This window comes from Phyllostomus hastatus, unplaced genomic scaffold, assembly GCF_019186645.2.
Source record: "Phyllostomus hastatus isolate PE091 unplaced genomic scaffold, TTU_PhHast_1.1 phas_contig_210, whole genome shotgun sequence".
Taxonomy (NCBI): domain Eukaryota; kingdom Metazoa; phylum Chordata; class Mammalia; order Chiroptera; family Phyllostomidae; genus Phyllostomus; species Phyllostomus hastatus.
Genome location: NW_025333737.1, coordinates 18,686,806 through 18,703,258, shown reverse-complemented (window position 1 = coordinate 18,703,258; position 16,453 = coordinate 18,686,806).

The window sequence follows — 16,453 nt, the reverse complement described above, 5'->3', positions numbered from 1 at the left end:
ACTTTCTCTGGCCCTCACTCTGCTACCAGTTACCTGCTGTCTAGGTAACCTGCTCTCTCGAGTTCGGTTTCTACTTCTGGAAAATGAAGTACTGGCCCAGACTAGTGCTTCTCAACCCTGGCTGCTCAATAGAATCATCTGGGGAGTTTTTAAAAAACACAGATAACTTGGGCTCCACCCCAGACCAATTAGATCAGAATCTCTGGAGGTGGGATCCCAGCATTTCATTTTTTTAAGCACCCCAGGGAATTCTATACATATTCAACCAACATTGAGACCTGCTGGCCTAGATGCTCTCCAAGGCCCTTCTGGTCCTAAAACTCTATGTCACGGAGGACCTTTTAAACACAAAGCCCTGTGCTAGGCACCAGGGCCCTCTGCTGAAAGTTCTAAATTCACTCATATGACAAGTCATTATAAGTCTTCCTGGTTTAGGAAGAGGATAAGCTCTGAACAAACTATATTTACCCTGGGAAAACTCATGCCTGCATTTCCAGCTATTTCTCTTTCCTTCCATCTTTGTTCCGGGTTTGCAGCTCCCTGGCCGTCTCTCCTCGAACATTAATTACGATGCCATATATGCAAATGCCGTAAGCTGGCACCTGATAGATGGGATAGGTTCCTTGCATCCTGCACATATCCCCTGTCTAGCTCCTCACCCCACCTGCTGGGGAGCACAGCGGTTTTTAGAAGGGTGAATCATAAGGCCCAGGCCCCGGTGCGGGGGAAGGGGGGAGTTTCCTCCCTCCCCCAGCCCTGAGGCAGGGACACCAGCCCCTAGGCCGCTGCCCCAGTTCTGGAGGCTGGTGTGGTGGTGGAGGAAAACCTTGTGCTGCCTGTCCTAGAAAGCTGCTCTCAGACTTGGGCCTCTGGGAATTCTGTCTTAATATTCTCCAACAACCGTTCCCCAGGCAGGGCCAGTCCTCCTTGAAAACAAATCTGCTCGTAGCTGCACCTGCCAGGGAAGGCTGAGCCCAGGTGAGTGTCTCATCCACTTGGCAAGTGGGAGGCAAAGCTGAGACAATGTGGACTGCCATCTGTGGTGGACCCCTTTCTCCCATGGAGGGTGCCGAAGAGAGGGTGGGGGAGGGGTCCTGCCTTTCATGGCGGGGGCGGGGGGGGGTGGCATGGAGGGGGAGGTGTTCGTTCTGCATGGAGGCTCTCCACTTCTCCCTCAGTGATCTCACTCACTCGCTCACGGTGATGCTCAGGGCCTCCCAGAGTGACTCAGAACAACGTCTGGTTCTCTCTATTTCCCACTCTCTCTTTAGCTCTGCTGCCTGATTTTCTCCTGAAGGCGGTTGGGCTAGTTTCCTTTGGAAAGTTGTCCCAAGGTGGCCACAATACTCCACCATCCAGGGGGGCACTGGAGGTAGTGATGAGGCCCAAGGCCTCTGTGGTTACAGCTCTAATTCTTTCACCCACGCAGGCTTACTATGTCTCCATTTGCCTCTTTATTTTTCCCCTCACTCTTTCATTTTGCCCCTACTCCCCTGATGACATGCCAGGTCAGCTCCTGGCCCCCAAGGCAGTCTGCACACAGGACAGAAAAGTTTCCTGGTCACCGGCTATGCCCAGTCCCCTCCTCCTCTCCCCTCACTTCCTTTGTGGGGAGGGCAGGCTCAGTGCCGGGGAGGGAGCCGCAGACACAGCACAGGATCCTCAGATTCCAGACCTGGATCCAGAGCGCAGCTTCCCAGGCCTGCGCCTCTTCCCTGGGCCCACCTCCCCTTGGGCCTGGGGAGCATCACACCCCAGGATGTGATGGATTCCCCAGGCCCCTTCAAAGGGCTCCGCATTTGTCTGCCATGTGGACCTTGAATCCTCCTCTGGTTGTAAACGGTGTTTATTTTGACTAGGACCTACCGAAAGGGGTTGGGGGTTAAGGAGGGCAAAGAGAGGATTCCTCTGGAAGATCATAAAACCATTAGCAGGGCAGGGTTTTAAGGGGTCACAGGATCATAGAATTTTCTGGCTGAAAGGAACATAGGCCATTAGGAAGGTCACAGATGACCACTTTGTCAGCTAAAGGCCTCTAGGGGCCACACGGGGCGGGGCTGGGGGACTTTGGGCCTCCTTCTAGAAAGTGGGCACAAGGTGTGGGGGCATGACCCCCCAGTAACCTTACACCAGGTGGGGGAGGCCAACAGTCTCTGAACATGATGGATTTGCCCTCCCAGCGGGAAGAACCAGTTGTTTGGATGTGCAGTGGGGACTCCTGTTCTGGGGAATGGGCACACTCTGGGTAAAGGAAATAACATCGCCTCCCAGTCTGCCTCCACCCTGACTTGGAGCACCTAGTATATAAGATGCTATGCTTGATGTTCTTCCAGTATTTTCAAAACAATTCTGAAACAGATGTTATCTTCATTTTGCAGATAAGACACACTGAGCTCAGAGAGGGGAGGTGGTTTGCCGAAGGTCACGCAGCAAGTGAAGTGGTAAGGCTGGGACTAGACCTTAAGACTTTAAAGTCTTTAAACTTAATCTCCTTTCCACGTCCCCGTCTGCTACGGTCTGGTCCCTTGTAGCCTGAGAGACTGGGAATGGGAGCAGGGCTTCCTTCCCTCTCAAGCTCATATTGAGGTTGAACAAAGTTCAGCATCAAAGCCCCCTCTACGAAGGGAGAACATTAAGCAGAGTCTTGGGCTCCTTCCAGGCCCGGGCATAGACGGGCCTCTTCCGCAGAGAGCGTGCTCCTGCGCTTCCAGCCCCCGTCAGGAAACCAGCTTGGTTGCCTGTTACTTGCTGTGTGACTCAGAGTAAGTCACTTCAGTTCTCTGAACTCCACCTTCTGGATCCATCTTCAGCCCTGAGGTCTTTGGGGAAGGGGAGGGTTAGTGGAGGTGGTGGCAAGCTGATTGTTTTGAGTTCCTCTTTGGTGTCATAGCTTTAGGGCTGGGGAGGAAGGAGACTTCGTTTTGCCCTCAAGGCTAACTCAGATCGTGGGCACGTGCACACATGCATGTGCGCACACACACACACACACACCTCAAAAACAGGCAGGGCCAGGCTCCCAGAGATCCCTGCTGAGAACACGGAGGCTGAGAGCCAGGGCACAGGCTGCGCTGTGAGAAAGACACAGTTTAAGCAGCAAGTTCTTCTCTGATCCCCTGACTGGGTAATCCAGTTGCTCAGAGAATGGAAAATCCCCTTCTCCTCCCCAGCTCCCTCCCTCACAAAGGCCTCCTAATAGGCCTGCCAGCTTTGGGGCACTAATCTGCCCAGACAACACATTGGGAGCAGGTTGCCTTAGGTCCCAATCTTCAGTGGGAGATGAGGGAGGCTGGGAGGAGGCAGGGGTCCCGGGTCTCAGAGGTGGGGGAACTCCTGCTTTCAGGCCTTCCCAAAGGATCAGGGACACTAATGGGCCTCCATGCTGAAGGGAACTTCAGGAAAGGGGACAGGGGCACAGGACTGGGGGAGGTGGGCAGGAAGGCTGGGTCCCGGGGCAGAGATGCCTGGGGCGGGGCTTCTAGTAAATGGCCCTGTTATTTCATCTGCCATGCTCCTTTCATTTTTATTTGAAGATGGCTCCCTCCCCAGCACCTTCGCCTCCCACCTCTTACACTTTCACTCATCCATCCACTGAGCTGCTGACAGCTGCCCTGCGGGTGAACTCCTGATCCTCCAGCAGCAGGAGACACTGCGGGTGCTGAGGCCAGAGTGTGTGCTCCCTTCTATGCATACTACCCTCCCCACGCACACGTACTCACTCCCTCAATGTTGTGCCGCCTTGGTTTTCCTGAATCAGACTGATTTCTGAGTAGCTACTCTATGCCAGGCTCTTTGGTATACATTAATCTCAATAAGTCTTCATGCATATCCTGTTAGGTATGTATACAGGATATTCCATGTCCTGCATTTACAGAGAAACAAACCAAGGTCCAGAGAGGTTAAGTAACTTGCCCAAAGTCACACAGCTAGGGATTTGAGCTGAGATTTGCTCAAAGCCATGCTGAATTCCTTATGCCATACTCTCTTTTGGGTAATGATAGCTTAATGCTCTCTACCATCATCCCACCCTCTACCCACCCACCCCAAATGCCAGGATTTAGATCTGAGACATCCATCCCGCCCCATGCTGTATGGGATCGGTGTTGTCACAGAGAACCTAGCTAGGTGGAATCCTCTGACCATGTCCCACTGACTTCCACCAAAGACCCCACAAGGACAAGGGTAAAGTCCCCTGAGACTCTGTGTGATTTATCTGGTGATATTGTTATTTTATGGGATGGGCCCAAGAGGTGTCAGGAAGCAAGTTTGCAGTAAATCTCCTCTCTCTGCTCCTTTTCCTTCTGTGTGTCCTCTCCTGGGATTTATGGTGGAAAATGTTCAGAACTAGGGACTAAGGGCTTGGGTTCAGGCTTGGGGTGGGAAGGCAAGGGGTGATATATCTTCCTCCATTGAGAGCTGCAAAACATGTGTGTGCGCACGTGTGTGCTCATGCACTACTCATGCTCCACCACAAGCCAGGAGTGTGTAGTCAACAGAGTCTTTATGAAGACCCCACAGCACTCAAACGGCTCTGCAGACAAAGTGCACGGCCTGCCCTGCCTGCCCTGGAGGTGTGTTATGGGGGCCAACCCATAGGCTGGTGCCGAACCCCTTCCCCATGACAGGGCCCCTCATGCAGGTTCTGGTGGCCTCTGTGATCAGTCCCTCCCTTGCAGGGGAATTTCTCCAAAGAGTTTCTGGTGCCTGGAGGACACGTTTTGGGCACCCTACACTCTCTTCAGCCCCAAGTCCAGTGTGCAGGACCTTAGGGAGAACTCAGCAAATCCTGGCGGAATGAATCCAGGAGAAAGGAGGAACTGTCACTCTCTGAGCGAATATCAGGTCGCTCTCCCACCCCATCCTTTCCCTGCCCTTCTCCTGGCCGCCCAATCCAGGCCTGCACTGTGTCTCCGGTTAAATATATGGAATTATCTATTACAATACTTCAATATTTATTACATTGATTTCGCTTTAAATGCTTTGTAAATCATAGCAAAAAATAATGGCCTTCCAACAGAGAGTCATATACCGTAATCAACTGGAAGAAAGTCGGCATTGTAATTTAAAATAAAAAAAATCCTTATGTGAGTCTCTCGTTTAAATTAAGAGACAGGACGTGATTCAAATAATAAGACCCAAGTGAGGCTGGTTTTCCTTGGCAAATTAGTAGAGGTTTTAACTGGAACTGAAAAGGTGTTAAGGTGGAACACTGACCTTATTAGACCTTAATTATTTTCTGTTGTTACATTCCTGGAGCTGAGGTTTTTTCCAAAGTGGCCATGTTAAGCCTCATCGCAGAACTCTGGCTTTAGAGAGATATCACTTCTCGAAAGGCATCAGTGGGATAAAAGGCAGACATTTCGCCTAAGTTCCTTTTCTCCATCCCAGAGTTTCTGGGGCTCCCAAAACTCCTGGTTTGGAGTCAATATTCTTGTCCTTGAAAGCTGAGGATTCACCCCACTGTGTCCCTGGCTTCTCATACTCAACCTTCTTAGCGGCAGCCTCTTCCCCCTGGATCTATCCTTTGCGCACAGGTGGAGCCCGTGTTCACTGGCGGAGAGAGAGGAGGGTGAGAGCACTTGTGCACGTGCAGACCCATGCCCGCACAGAAGGTCCAGTGCAGACATCTGTCCCACGGCTGCATGCCCCACCAGGAAGGCAGTATAGCTGAGCAATTTCTATTAAACATTACCACCTCCATTCTCCCCACTGGCTTTCCAAGTGGACTTTGAATTTGATCAGAGTGAGGGAGAACTTTTTCTGAGGCCTGGCGTCTAGGGAGCCAGGGCTGGTGGTTCATCGCTGTCCTGGAGAAGGCAGCGGTGAGAGTGGAGGATGATGTAAGAGCCATGGGAAAGCACTGGGGAGGGGTGGGAGCCATTAGGCCACCATGGGCGGGAGGGATCCCCAAAGAAAGAGAGGAATCAAGGCTATTTTTGCCCATCAACCATGTAGTTGCCCCGGATGTTGGCACATATACTATACAGGTAGGACCTCTGTTCTGCAGAGGATATCCAAAATCCTGGAACACCAGATCTGAAAGGGCGTTAGAGACTAGCTAGGCAGACTCTTTGGCTTTATAAAGGGGCCACTCAGGCAACTGGAAATGATCAGACACCCTGCCTGAGGACCCAGGGGGACAGAGTTGAGAGGGTGAGGGAAGGGACACAAAAGCTGCAGGTGCTGGGGCCACTGGCCTGAGTGATGCCTGGCCCCACCGAGAGAGTGCTGGTACTGGGATGTACAAAGGTACACCTTGGGCCAGGCTCGTCCTGTCACCAGTGGGCCACCTCCCGCTCCTGACCAGCAGGAGTGACCTTTCTGGGCCCCACTCACGTCTCCCATCACTCAGAAAGGTCACGGATGAAGGAAGATGGGCCCAGAGGAGCCAGAGGTCTGGGCTCCAGTCTCAGCAGCCACATGACCCAGAAAGCACTTCCAGTTTCTGAACTGTTTCTCCCTGCCCCACTTATTCAACACAGCGTGGGGCTTATCGGCTTGTGGGAGGCTGACCCAGCACTAGCTTTGTAAACTGGGAAGTGCAGTGCAGTTGGGGGTGGGGTGGGGGGTTGCTGTGGCCAGCTGGGTGCAGAGATGACTTCATCAGACTTTCATTTGTGGGCTCACATTGAGTTTTGACTCCTCTCCTACCTGCCCTGTGGATTAACTCGAAATACTGCTCCGCCAAGGAATGGGGCAAGGAAGGAAGCTTAATCCTCCCAATAACGTGACTGTAGGAGAGGTGGACAGGTGTTATTACATCCATGTTACTGATAAACATATTGGGGCGTGGGTAGGTAAAATACCCTGCCCCCTGCTCCAGCTGCTGAGAGGCAAACTGGGATACGAGCCCAGGTCTGACTCCAGATGCATCCCAATGCCAACTGGGAGGCCATAAGGCAGGATGTGAGCTCCCTGAGGGCGCGGGCAGGGGGGCGGGGGGGGGGCAGCGGTTACAGAGGATTTGTTTGCGGCTGTATCTCCATTCCCTGTAGTAGAGCCTGGCACACAGCGACCAACCAATATTTTAAACATAATCAATATCATCTTTAATGGAAGGTTTGGTGTAGCAAAAGTGAGGAATAAACAACTTCTTGGGAGCTGTACCTTACATCGCGGTTTCACTGAAGGCTCTGCATGGGTGGAGAATTTAGGGTGGCATTTCATTGTTCATGGTAGCCCCTTCTGGCTGTTTTTACTGTATTTTGCCATGTCTGATGTTTACTTTTTTGCCCAAATTTTTTAGGGAAAATAAGAGTGCACATTATACATGGGTACAATGATTACATACCATGGATATAATAATGGGCATAATAATCCCATGTATAATGCGCACAAAAATGTGGGTGTACATCATACTCAGCAAGATGCGTGTATATCCAGTTGCTGCCATGATAGAGGTTTGGGCCTCAGGTAGTAGTTAAGTGAAAAGGAAATAAAATTAGGAAATGACAACATTGGTAGTAAAGTGAAATCTCCATATAAGGATTATATTACAATGATGTCATAGATGTCGTAGAGGCCAATGTGATTGATCATAGAGGCCTCTCTGGCTCTGAGGTAGAGAGCCCTTGGGAAGACTTTATGGAGAAGAGAGCACTCACTGCCTGTCTTCCTAATCAATGCATCCTGTCATTTTACATCTAAAGACATTGATCTTTGACGCAAAGGAACCAACTTTTCATTCAGCCAGTTTTTACTGAGCACCTGCTATCCACCATGGGCTGGGTTAGGCCCTGGCAGGCACAGAGATGCCCAAGGGATGGCCTGTGGCCTTCAGGAGCATGGTCAAGGCCTCTGGAGTCCAGACTTGTCCAGTAGCTTTCTTGGCCCAACTCGTCTTTTCCCTTTTCTCCTCCTTGGTGCATGGAGGGCAGTATCTTGCCCCAGGAGGTCAGCCCAGGGGTCTGTCTCTCCCCCTCCCACTCTTACTTCCCACCCTCCCTTCCTCTGGCTGACTGAAAAGGTGCAAGAGGGAATCTGAGAGATTCTGTGCTGTTTGTTTTGGGTTCAATGGAATCTCATTTACACGTGTTAATTGCAACTAATTGGCACTAATTGGATGAACAGGAAACCCTCTGGGAGCACTCATACCTTTAATTTGTAGTAAATATCATTAATTAACATATGCTAATTAGAGCCAATTAACATTGATTAAGGGGTTCCAGCTACTTGGAAAGTACAACTGTGTCCTCCTCCCTTGGTTGCCTGAAGTCAGCACAAAATATGATTCGAGAAGTCTGGGCCGGAAGAGGACCACCCTTCTGGCTGCATCTCCTGATGAGAGGGCATCGCTGGCGGCAGCCCTCACTGAGCTGGGTGCTCAGAGGGTGGCACCCTGCCCTGTCCCTCCCCAGGACAGAGGGGTCTGCAGGGGAGGGGCTGTGAAGTTAGTATTTCTCAGGGAATGGGAGGGAGCAGACAGTGGGGGGTTCTGGATGTTGGGGTGTGCTCCCCTTGGCCTGGCTGCCAGGTTGGGTTGAAAGAGCACTAAAAATCAGCTTGGCAGCCGGGGAAGAGGGGTTGCTGGACCTTCGAGCAATGTTTGGACTCCACCTCCACAGGTGATGCAGGGTGAGACGCCTGTCCAGCAGAGACCCGATCAGCACGTGCACATGCACCACACACACCTCCTCCCTCTGACAAAAGTGTACGGATGCCCACCTCGTCCAGCTGACGTGCAGGTGTGCGTGGGGATACCTCCTAGGTCTGACAGGTGCGTAGATGGTGGGACCGCCTCTGGCAGACATCTCTTTTGCCCATCTTAGGATATTTTTCACTTAAAATTGAGATGCTGTTCAAACTCTCCAGGGGACTGGTGTCAGATTAAAAAAAACAAAACAAAACATTTGCCCGAGAACCAGAAGGCTTTTAGGTCTACATTCAGTTCTGTTACTAACTAGCTATAGGACTCTTGGGATTCATTTAAAAATATATAAATTGCTTTATTTTAGTACTTTTGTGAAAGAAATAAATGTTTATTATAGACACCACACCATGTCCCCAGGATCGCCCTTCCTGTAATGGGCTTCTGAGGCCCTGCCTGTCCTTTCCTGCAGCAGTGACTTCATCGTTTCGTGCCCGTGTCCATCTTCGACAAGCTCTATGTTCCCTCAGAGTGGAGTTCAAGTCTGGCTTGCTCATTGTGGCACCTGGTGGGCACTAAAAAGCTGCCATTGAGTTCAATAGTGTGTAGGATGAAAAAAGCTGTTCAATGAATGAATGTTAACACGTAAGACAAAACCATCTGTAATTTTAACCACCACAGGAAAAAAACAACAACACTTGGTATGTGTCTGTATTTATATTTATCTATAAATAAAATATGCTATATAAAACATAAATATCCTAAAAGTCTGAGGGCAGTTTTTGCTTTCATAACTTCAAACATGTAAGTGCTACAAACTTAAAAAACAGATAAATAATTTAAAACTTTATTTAGATTTATTACATACTTAGTTTTGTGAATTTTGAATAATAAATTTTATTTTTTTAATTTTTATGTGTTTATGAGAGAGAGAGAGAACGACTTACTGGTCCATTTCTTTATGCACTCATTGGCTGGTTCTTGCACGTGCCCTGACTGAGGACTGAACCCACAACCTTGGCGTATTCAGATGATGTTCTAACCAACTGAGACACCAGCCAGGGCGACGATATGCGTTAATTTTAAATTTCCGTTTTATTCCCTCTGAATGAATGTTGCAAACGGTGACTCAAAAACCAAAACTAACATTTTGCCATTAAAAATTCTGAAGACTGAACGCACATTTCTGCCGGCACGGAGAATGCTCCTCTCTCTCACCTGCCAGGCCTGCAGTACCTGCGCTGCTTGACTCTTCAGCCTGTCAGGTGGGAGGTTGTGGGTAACACTGTAACCCAAAGAGAAGAGTATTTTCCCGGCCACTTGAGAAGGAAAAGCATTCTAGTTCCCAGATCTGAGCTACGGGCTCTGATAGAAAGAGATGGGGCCTGGGTGGGACAGAACCTGGTGGAAACCTCACCTCCAAGGTGACATCTGTGGTAGATGCTTATTCACCCAACTCAGAGCTACGGGGCTGCCCTGGAGGGGGCTGGGGTTCAGGCTCCTGCAAACTGCAGGGTTGGAAAGACCACCCTGGGAGGGGCTTGACCCCACAGGGAAAAGTAGATTAAAAGCCCTTGCTATGGGGCAGGCCCTCTTCTAAATGTTTTACACACATTCATTCACTTAATCCTCCCTTAACCCAAACATGTAGGCACTATTTTACCCCCATTACACAGATGAGAAAACTGAGCTCAGTGAGGTCAGTTAATGTGCCCGAGCTCACATGGCTAGCTGCTATGTGCTGTCCCATCCACAGTCTTGGTGCTTATAGAATGGCCCCAGGAGGCTATGGCTCTTGGGATGAAATCCACAAGGCAGGCAGCTCCTGGCCCCACCCAGGCCTCTACAGCATGGCTGAATGGACCCCAATTCCCAGCTCCCTCCCCATGGAAATCTGAGGTCTGAGGGAGAGCTGCTGGTGAGGTTCACAGCAGCTTAATTACCAAAGTGATTTTAATTTGTTTTTGTTAATTGAAATCTCATTAAGCAAGTAATTTACTCCAACACAGCACAGGAGTCCATAATTCTACGGGTGAGGAGGCTAGAGGGGACTCGTCTTAATCTGGGGATGGTGCCGCTGTGTGCTGCGGCCTGTGCGGCGGGTGCGGACACGCGCTCCTGTGGAAGGACCCTCACGCCTGGCCAGAGGCGCCCTTTCTTCTTCCTGGTCTATCCTCCCCTGCCTCGCCACCCCAGCGCCCTGGACCCCACCTGCCTGGCCCTGCACCCTGGAATGATAAGGAAGAAGGGAACCCAAGCCATCCCTCTGCAGAGCGGGGACGGCTGAGGTGTGTGGCACGTGCTGCAGACCGTCACAGACACCGTTAGGTGTGTGTCCATCTTTGTGCCAAGCACTGTTCTAGGCACAAACTGGAGGTGCTGAGGGCACAACTGGACTTTGTTAGTTCACCTGCTAAATGTACTGAGTCCTTCATTACTGGCATCTCACACGCTGTAAACTCTCGCTTGCCACTATCGTCCTTCCTGTCAACTCCAAGGGGGCAGGGCAGGTGCCATTTGGCTTCTTCGTGCTGCTGCGGCCCTGGCTTAGCTCCGAGGGCTCTCACCTGGGTGTGGGGTGGGCATTTCTTTATGGAATGACACTGTGCTGGGAATTGCAAGTCTTTTAGCATTGCCGGGGACCTTGCCTATTTAGTACCAGTAGCATGTCCCCCCCACAATAATTGCAACAACAGAAACATGCCCTCCACGTGCTTCCAACCTCCCTGAGTAGGGTGGGGATTGGAACCCAGCGGAAGTGCCCACACACTGCCTGGTATGCGGCAGGTGCTCGGCGAGCGTTTGTGGAGTGACTGAGTGTGTGAGCTGCACCTCTGATCTGGCCCGTGTTTCTCCACGATGTGTGCACACGTGTGACTGGGAAATGTGTGTGCTGCTCTTCTGGCCTGTGTGCCCCTGGGTGGCCTGGGCCCAGTGGAGGGCCCCGGGCCCTACCACAGGCAGGGCCTCAGTTCTCAGAGCGCTGTCTGCACCAGGCCTTTTCTCTCTCCCTCATGGCCTCATCCCCTGGCTGCCTCCCTGAAGCCCCAGCCACCCAGCTGCCTCCTCCTTTTGCCCCAGACTACGGCCACTTGGTAGTTTTCCAGGCCTGACATTTCGAACATGCAATGCCATATGTATTGCCACTCTCAGGTAATTATCACGTAAAATTAAGCTAGTCTTGAACATGAAACCAGCAATTAGCCAGGGATTGAAGGTCAGGGAGAGCTCGTTTATAGAGTCGCTAACAAAATGTTAAGTGGAAGTGTGTGTCAGATGGGCCAGGAGGCTGGATTAGCCGGGGTCGCAGCAGCGGGACTGGAGAGCCACGGAGACACCCCCCCGCCCCCCCACCTGGGCTCTGCCGCACTGGGCACAGCAGGAGGAGCTGGGGATTTGTGGCTCACACTTTTCTCTTCCAGCTCCCAGTCTGGGGCACGGCTTTGAAGGAAGGTTGCTAAGTCTGCTAAATCCTAGTGCAGTGCACACCAATGCTTCTTCCCCATTCATCTGAGAGCCTGGTGGGTCCTGCCTCAAAGCCTGCACGTCAGTTCCACCTCCTGCCTGGCTGCCCACCGTCCCAACATTTCACACTGGAGACTTCCAGGTCTGCTGTGGGTACCTGAAGACAGGATGAGCAACTTTAAGACTCAGCAACTTTGCACGTGCTGTTCCCTTTGCTTGGAATACCTTTCCCCTCTCTCCCAACTCTCTTATTATCAGCCTGGACATTTTTTATTTCCCTTCCTGAAATCTCAGCCTTCATTTCTCCAAGAGCCTCCCAACCCCGACAACTTTCTTTCAGGAGTCACTTCACTTTTCTACCACAAGCAGGTTTCCTCTATTACACTTACACTCCGTGGCAATTTATTGGTGACTCGCCTGCCCCCACTACCGGACTGTGAATTATTCATCTCTTCCTGGCAACATGGAGCTGCTCAATAAATGTATATGGAATGAATATAGAAATTACACTCTTCTGCTCTTTGTTCTTTTACATATCCTTCAAGGCCCTGCTCGGATGTCACCTCTGCTTTTCCGGATTCCCTCCCCTGGTAGAATTAATCATGCCTTCTGGGTTCCTGCAGCACTTGGTACACATTTTTATTATAGCACTTACCAAATTGCCTCATATTTCATTAGAGGTCTACCCAGGGCTACCAGAACTCCAGAGGGCACCATTCACACTGCGCCAGGCAACGTGGAGACAGTGCCTGTACTTGCCCACTAGACAGTGGCCGTCTGCAGAGCAAAGACCCTGAGCTTTTGTGAATAACCAGCATATTATGTGCTCTCATTGGCCACATTAGTGCTCATTCAGAGTAGGTATGCAACAGACATGCAATAAACATGGGTTTAATTATTGAACAGGACAGATGGTTCAGTGGAGCGAGATCTAGATTTGAATTCTGGAGACCTGAGTTCCAGTTCTGGCTCTGCCACTGGACTGCTGTGCAGCTAGCTGTGAGTGAATCCCTCACTCTCTCTGGTCCTATCCTTTTAAATACGGTTATAGGTGTCAAAGTGCCTGGGACACAGTAGGTGCTCAGTGTATGTTAGTTTCCCATCCCCCTTTTTTCATCAGCAAAATTAAGAATTTTAAGATTCCCTGTGGTCTTCTAGAATTATGGGCTCTCCAGATTAGAAGACATTCTGAAAGGCACCTGGTTTAACCCCTGGCTTCTCCAGCAGGTGGTCACGCAGTTCTGGTTTGTACATCTCTGATGACAATAAACTCACTTCTTCACAAAGTAGGCTATTCTATTTTCAGATAGCTCTGCGTTAAAAAGAGCCCGGTTGACTGACAACTTCCAGAGCTTCCACCGCAGGCCCCGGTTCTGCGTCCTGTGGCCAGTCCTATTGCCCAAGGTGACAGTCACAGACAACGATCTGCTCCAGGTGCAAAGATGCGGTTCCATCACTATTCCTTACGTGGCTTGATTGCAAGCCTGTTCACCTTCTTGGGTACCCTCCTTCGAGCTTGTTCCCCTTTGTCCAAAGACCTCTTGAGATGAGGCATCAGGACAGGGCAGGACTACTACCTTCCTCTGCCTTGAACCCGTGGTCCTGGTAAGAACTCATTTTGGAACCCAAGGCCGTGTTCTTGTGACTTAAATCTCTCTCAGTCCCAGCAAGCATTTCACTATGGGAGGCAAAGCTAGGAATGAGCAGAATTTTTAAAAAATGTTTTTAAATTTATTGATTTTTAGAAAGAAAGAGGAAGTGGTGTGGGGTGGAGGAGGAATACTGATTTGTTGTTCCACTTATTTATGCATTCATTGGTTGAGTCTTGTGTGTGCCCTGACTGGGGATTGAACCTGCAACCTTGACGTATGGGGACAACACGCTAACCAGCTGAGCTACCTGACCAGGGCCTGCGCAGAATTCTTCTTAAATTTTATTTTCTATTTTAAAAAGTCTGTATTTAAAAAAACCCGTAAACAAAGTGCGAATACAAATGACAAGCTAGGGAAAAATGATCTGTAACTCACGCAGGCAAAGGGCTAATTTCCTTAATAGATAAAGAGAATCCACAAATCAACATGAATAGGGTCTACCACCTAATAGAATTATGAGCAAAGGATAGCAGATAGTTGACAGAAAAGGACCCAAATACTGTTCTTAAATATGTGAAAACATGTTTAACCCCATTTATCAGAAAAGAAATGCAAATTAAAACTACAATTCTTTTTCAGTTGTCACACTGGCAAAGATCAAAAAGTCTGATAACGTTTTGTTGGGAAAGGGTAAGGAAACAGACAATGCAACAGACTCTCCCACAATGCAAGGGCAAATAAGTGCAACCTCTGCAGGGTGAATGTGTCTTTATGCACACAAATTTTTATATGCACAGACACTCAAATTCAATGACTCTACCTCTAACAATGTATCCTACAGATTTACTCAGACACATCAGAAGGTACGTTCCATGAAGGCAAGGACTTTGGCCCATTTGTTTACTGCTCTCTCTTGGCACCTGGATTTCTGCCCAGCACATGGTAGGTGCTCAATGAATGTCTGTTGAATGAATGAATGAGTGGACAAATAAATATGTAGAACAAGCTCATTCTTTACAAAGTTTTTGCTAAGACCCCAAAATGAAATAGCATACCGCTATTAAAATTCAAGGCAGCTCTCCATGCATTAATACTTGTTTGTAAGGATCTCTAAGAAGTATTATTAAATGAGAACGGCAAGGTGTAGAAAAATGTGCATGATAAAAATGCAGCTGGATTTCACTCATCTGTGCATGGAACATCTCTGGAAGGAAGCTCCTTCGAAATTGTGGGTTTGTCTTCCTAAACGAAACACAGTTCCTGAGGCCTTCCCCTGCTCAGCAAGTTTTGATGGCTCCCTCTTGTCTATAAAGTCCAAATTCCTTGTCCTAGGTCTCGGGATCTTCTGCCATCTGATCCCAACACCCCCCCCCCCGCCCCCAACACACACCACTCCCTTCACACAGCCTTTGCCCTGGAAAAATGGGGCTACTTGCTCTCTCCGTGCCCACCTGCCAGTATCCCAGCTGCACCTCGGATGGTGCTCCTTGGGAGATCAAGACACCCTTCTCCATTGCCACACTGTCATCCCCACTCTTCGAGGCCCATCACACACCCTCTCCCAGGAAGCCTTCTTTCATGTCTCGAGCTGGAAGTGATCTCTCACTTTTTATCTGCATCTCTCTTACAGCATTTAGGTTTCCTTTAAACTTATACTAAAGCTTTTTCTAGAACTTAAAACTGTTCTCCTAAGCTAGCTGAATGAAGGCAGAGTTCAAGTTTGATTCCTGTTTGTATTGTCCTCAGAGCCCAGTAACATGCCAGGTATATAGTAGGTATTCCAGAAATGCCAAAGGCTCAGTGGTGGGCAATAAGTCGGTCTGGTCTTTGTGTCATTGGAGCCACCATTATCATCTTCACTGTCACTGTGGAAAAGGCTTCTGCAGACCGACTTGCACAGGGCCTGTGAGGGGCTCTCTGTAGAGTAGCTCAGCTTGAGTCACTGGGCCCATCCTCGCCCACCAGCCTGGCTGCAGAAGAGGGGCCCAGACGTGACCAGACGGTGAGGCAGCCGCATTCCAGACGGATGAGGCACGCCTGGGAAGTCACATGTCTGGCTCACCAACCCACCTGCAGGCACTCAAGCTTTACAGACTCCCAGGCTGACCTGGGGTTCGAATCCTCACTCTCCCTGTGTAATTGCACAGCTTACTGAGTTGCAGGGTCCTCACCTATTAAATGGGACCAGCAAGGCCTGCCTCCTGTGCGGCTGTGAGGACTGGAGCAAATGTTTGGTAGGTGCCTTGCCAAGGGCCTGGCATCTGGCAGGTTCACGGCGGCTGATTACCCTGGAATCCGGGGCTGCCAAGCTGCAGGAGCCCACATCAGCCCGAGCTAAACCTAGAAAGGTAAATATATTGCCAAAACCCCCATATGCCAAGCAGTACTTTATTGCAAAGCCAAACAGATTTTTTTTTTGGCTTCACTATTGTTTGGGATTATCCTGCCACAGTTAACGCTCTATTGGTGAGAACACTCCAGATCTACCCGGGGCATGGTATGTATGATGGATACATATGTGAACGGAGCTGTGTCCATATACACTGACATGTGGGTGTGTATGTATATCATGTAGAGGTGTGCACATACATTCACATGCATGTGGTCTCCCCAACAGTCATGCATGTGTGTTCATGTTTCCATACATGTGGCTATGGCCACTCAGTGCTGACACAGTGACCTTGGTAGACTGGAACATGCTACCTGAAGGAATAAAGGCTGGGTACAGAAATACTGAGAAAAGATGAGGCAAAAAAGGAAGAAGTTTATAGACTAAACATGTGGGGGTGGGGCGGGGCGGGGGAAACAGTAG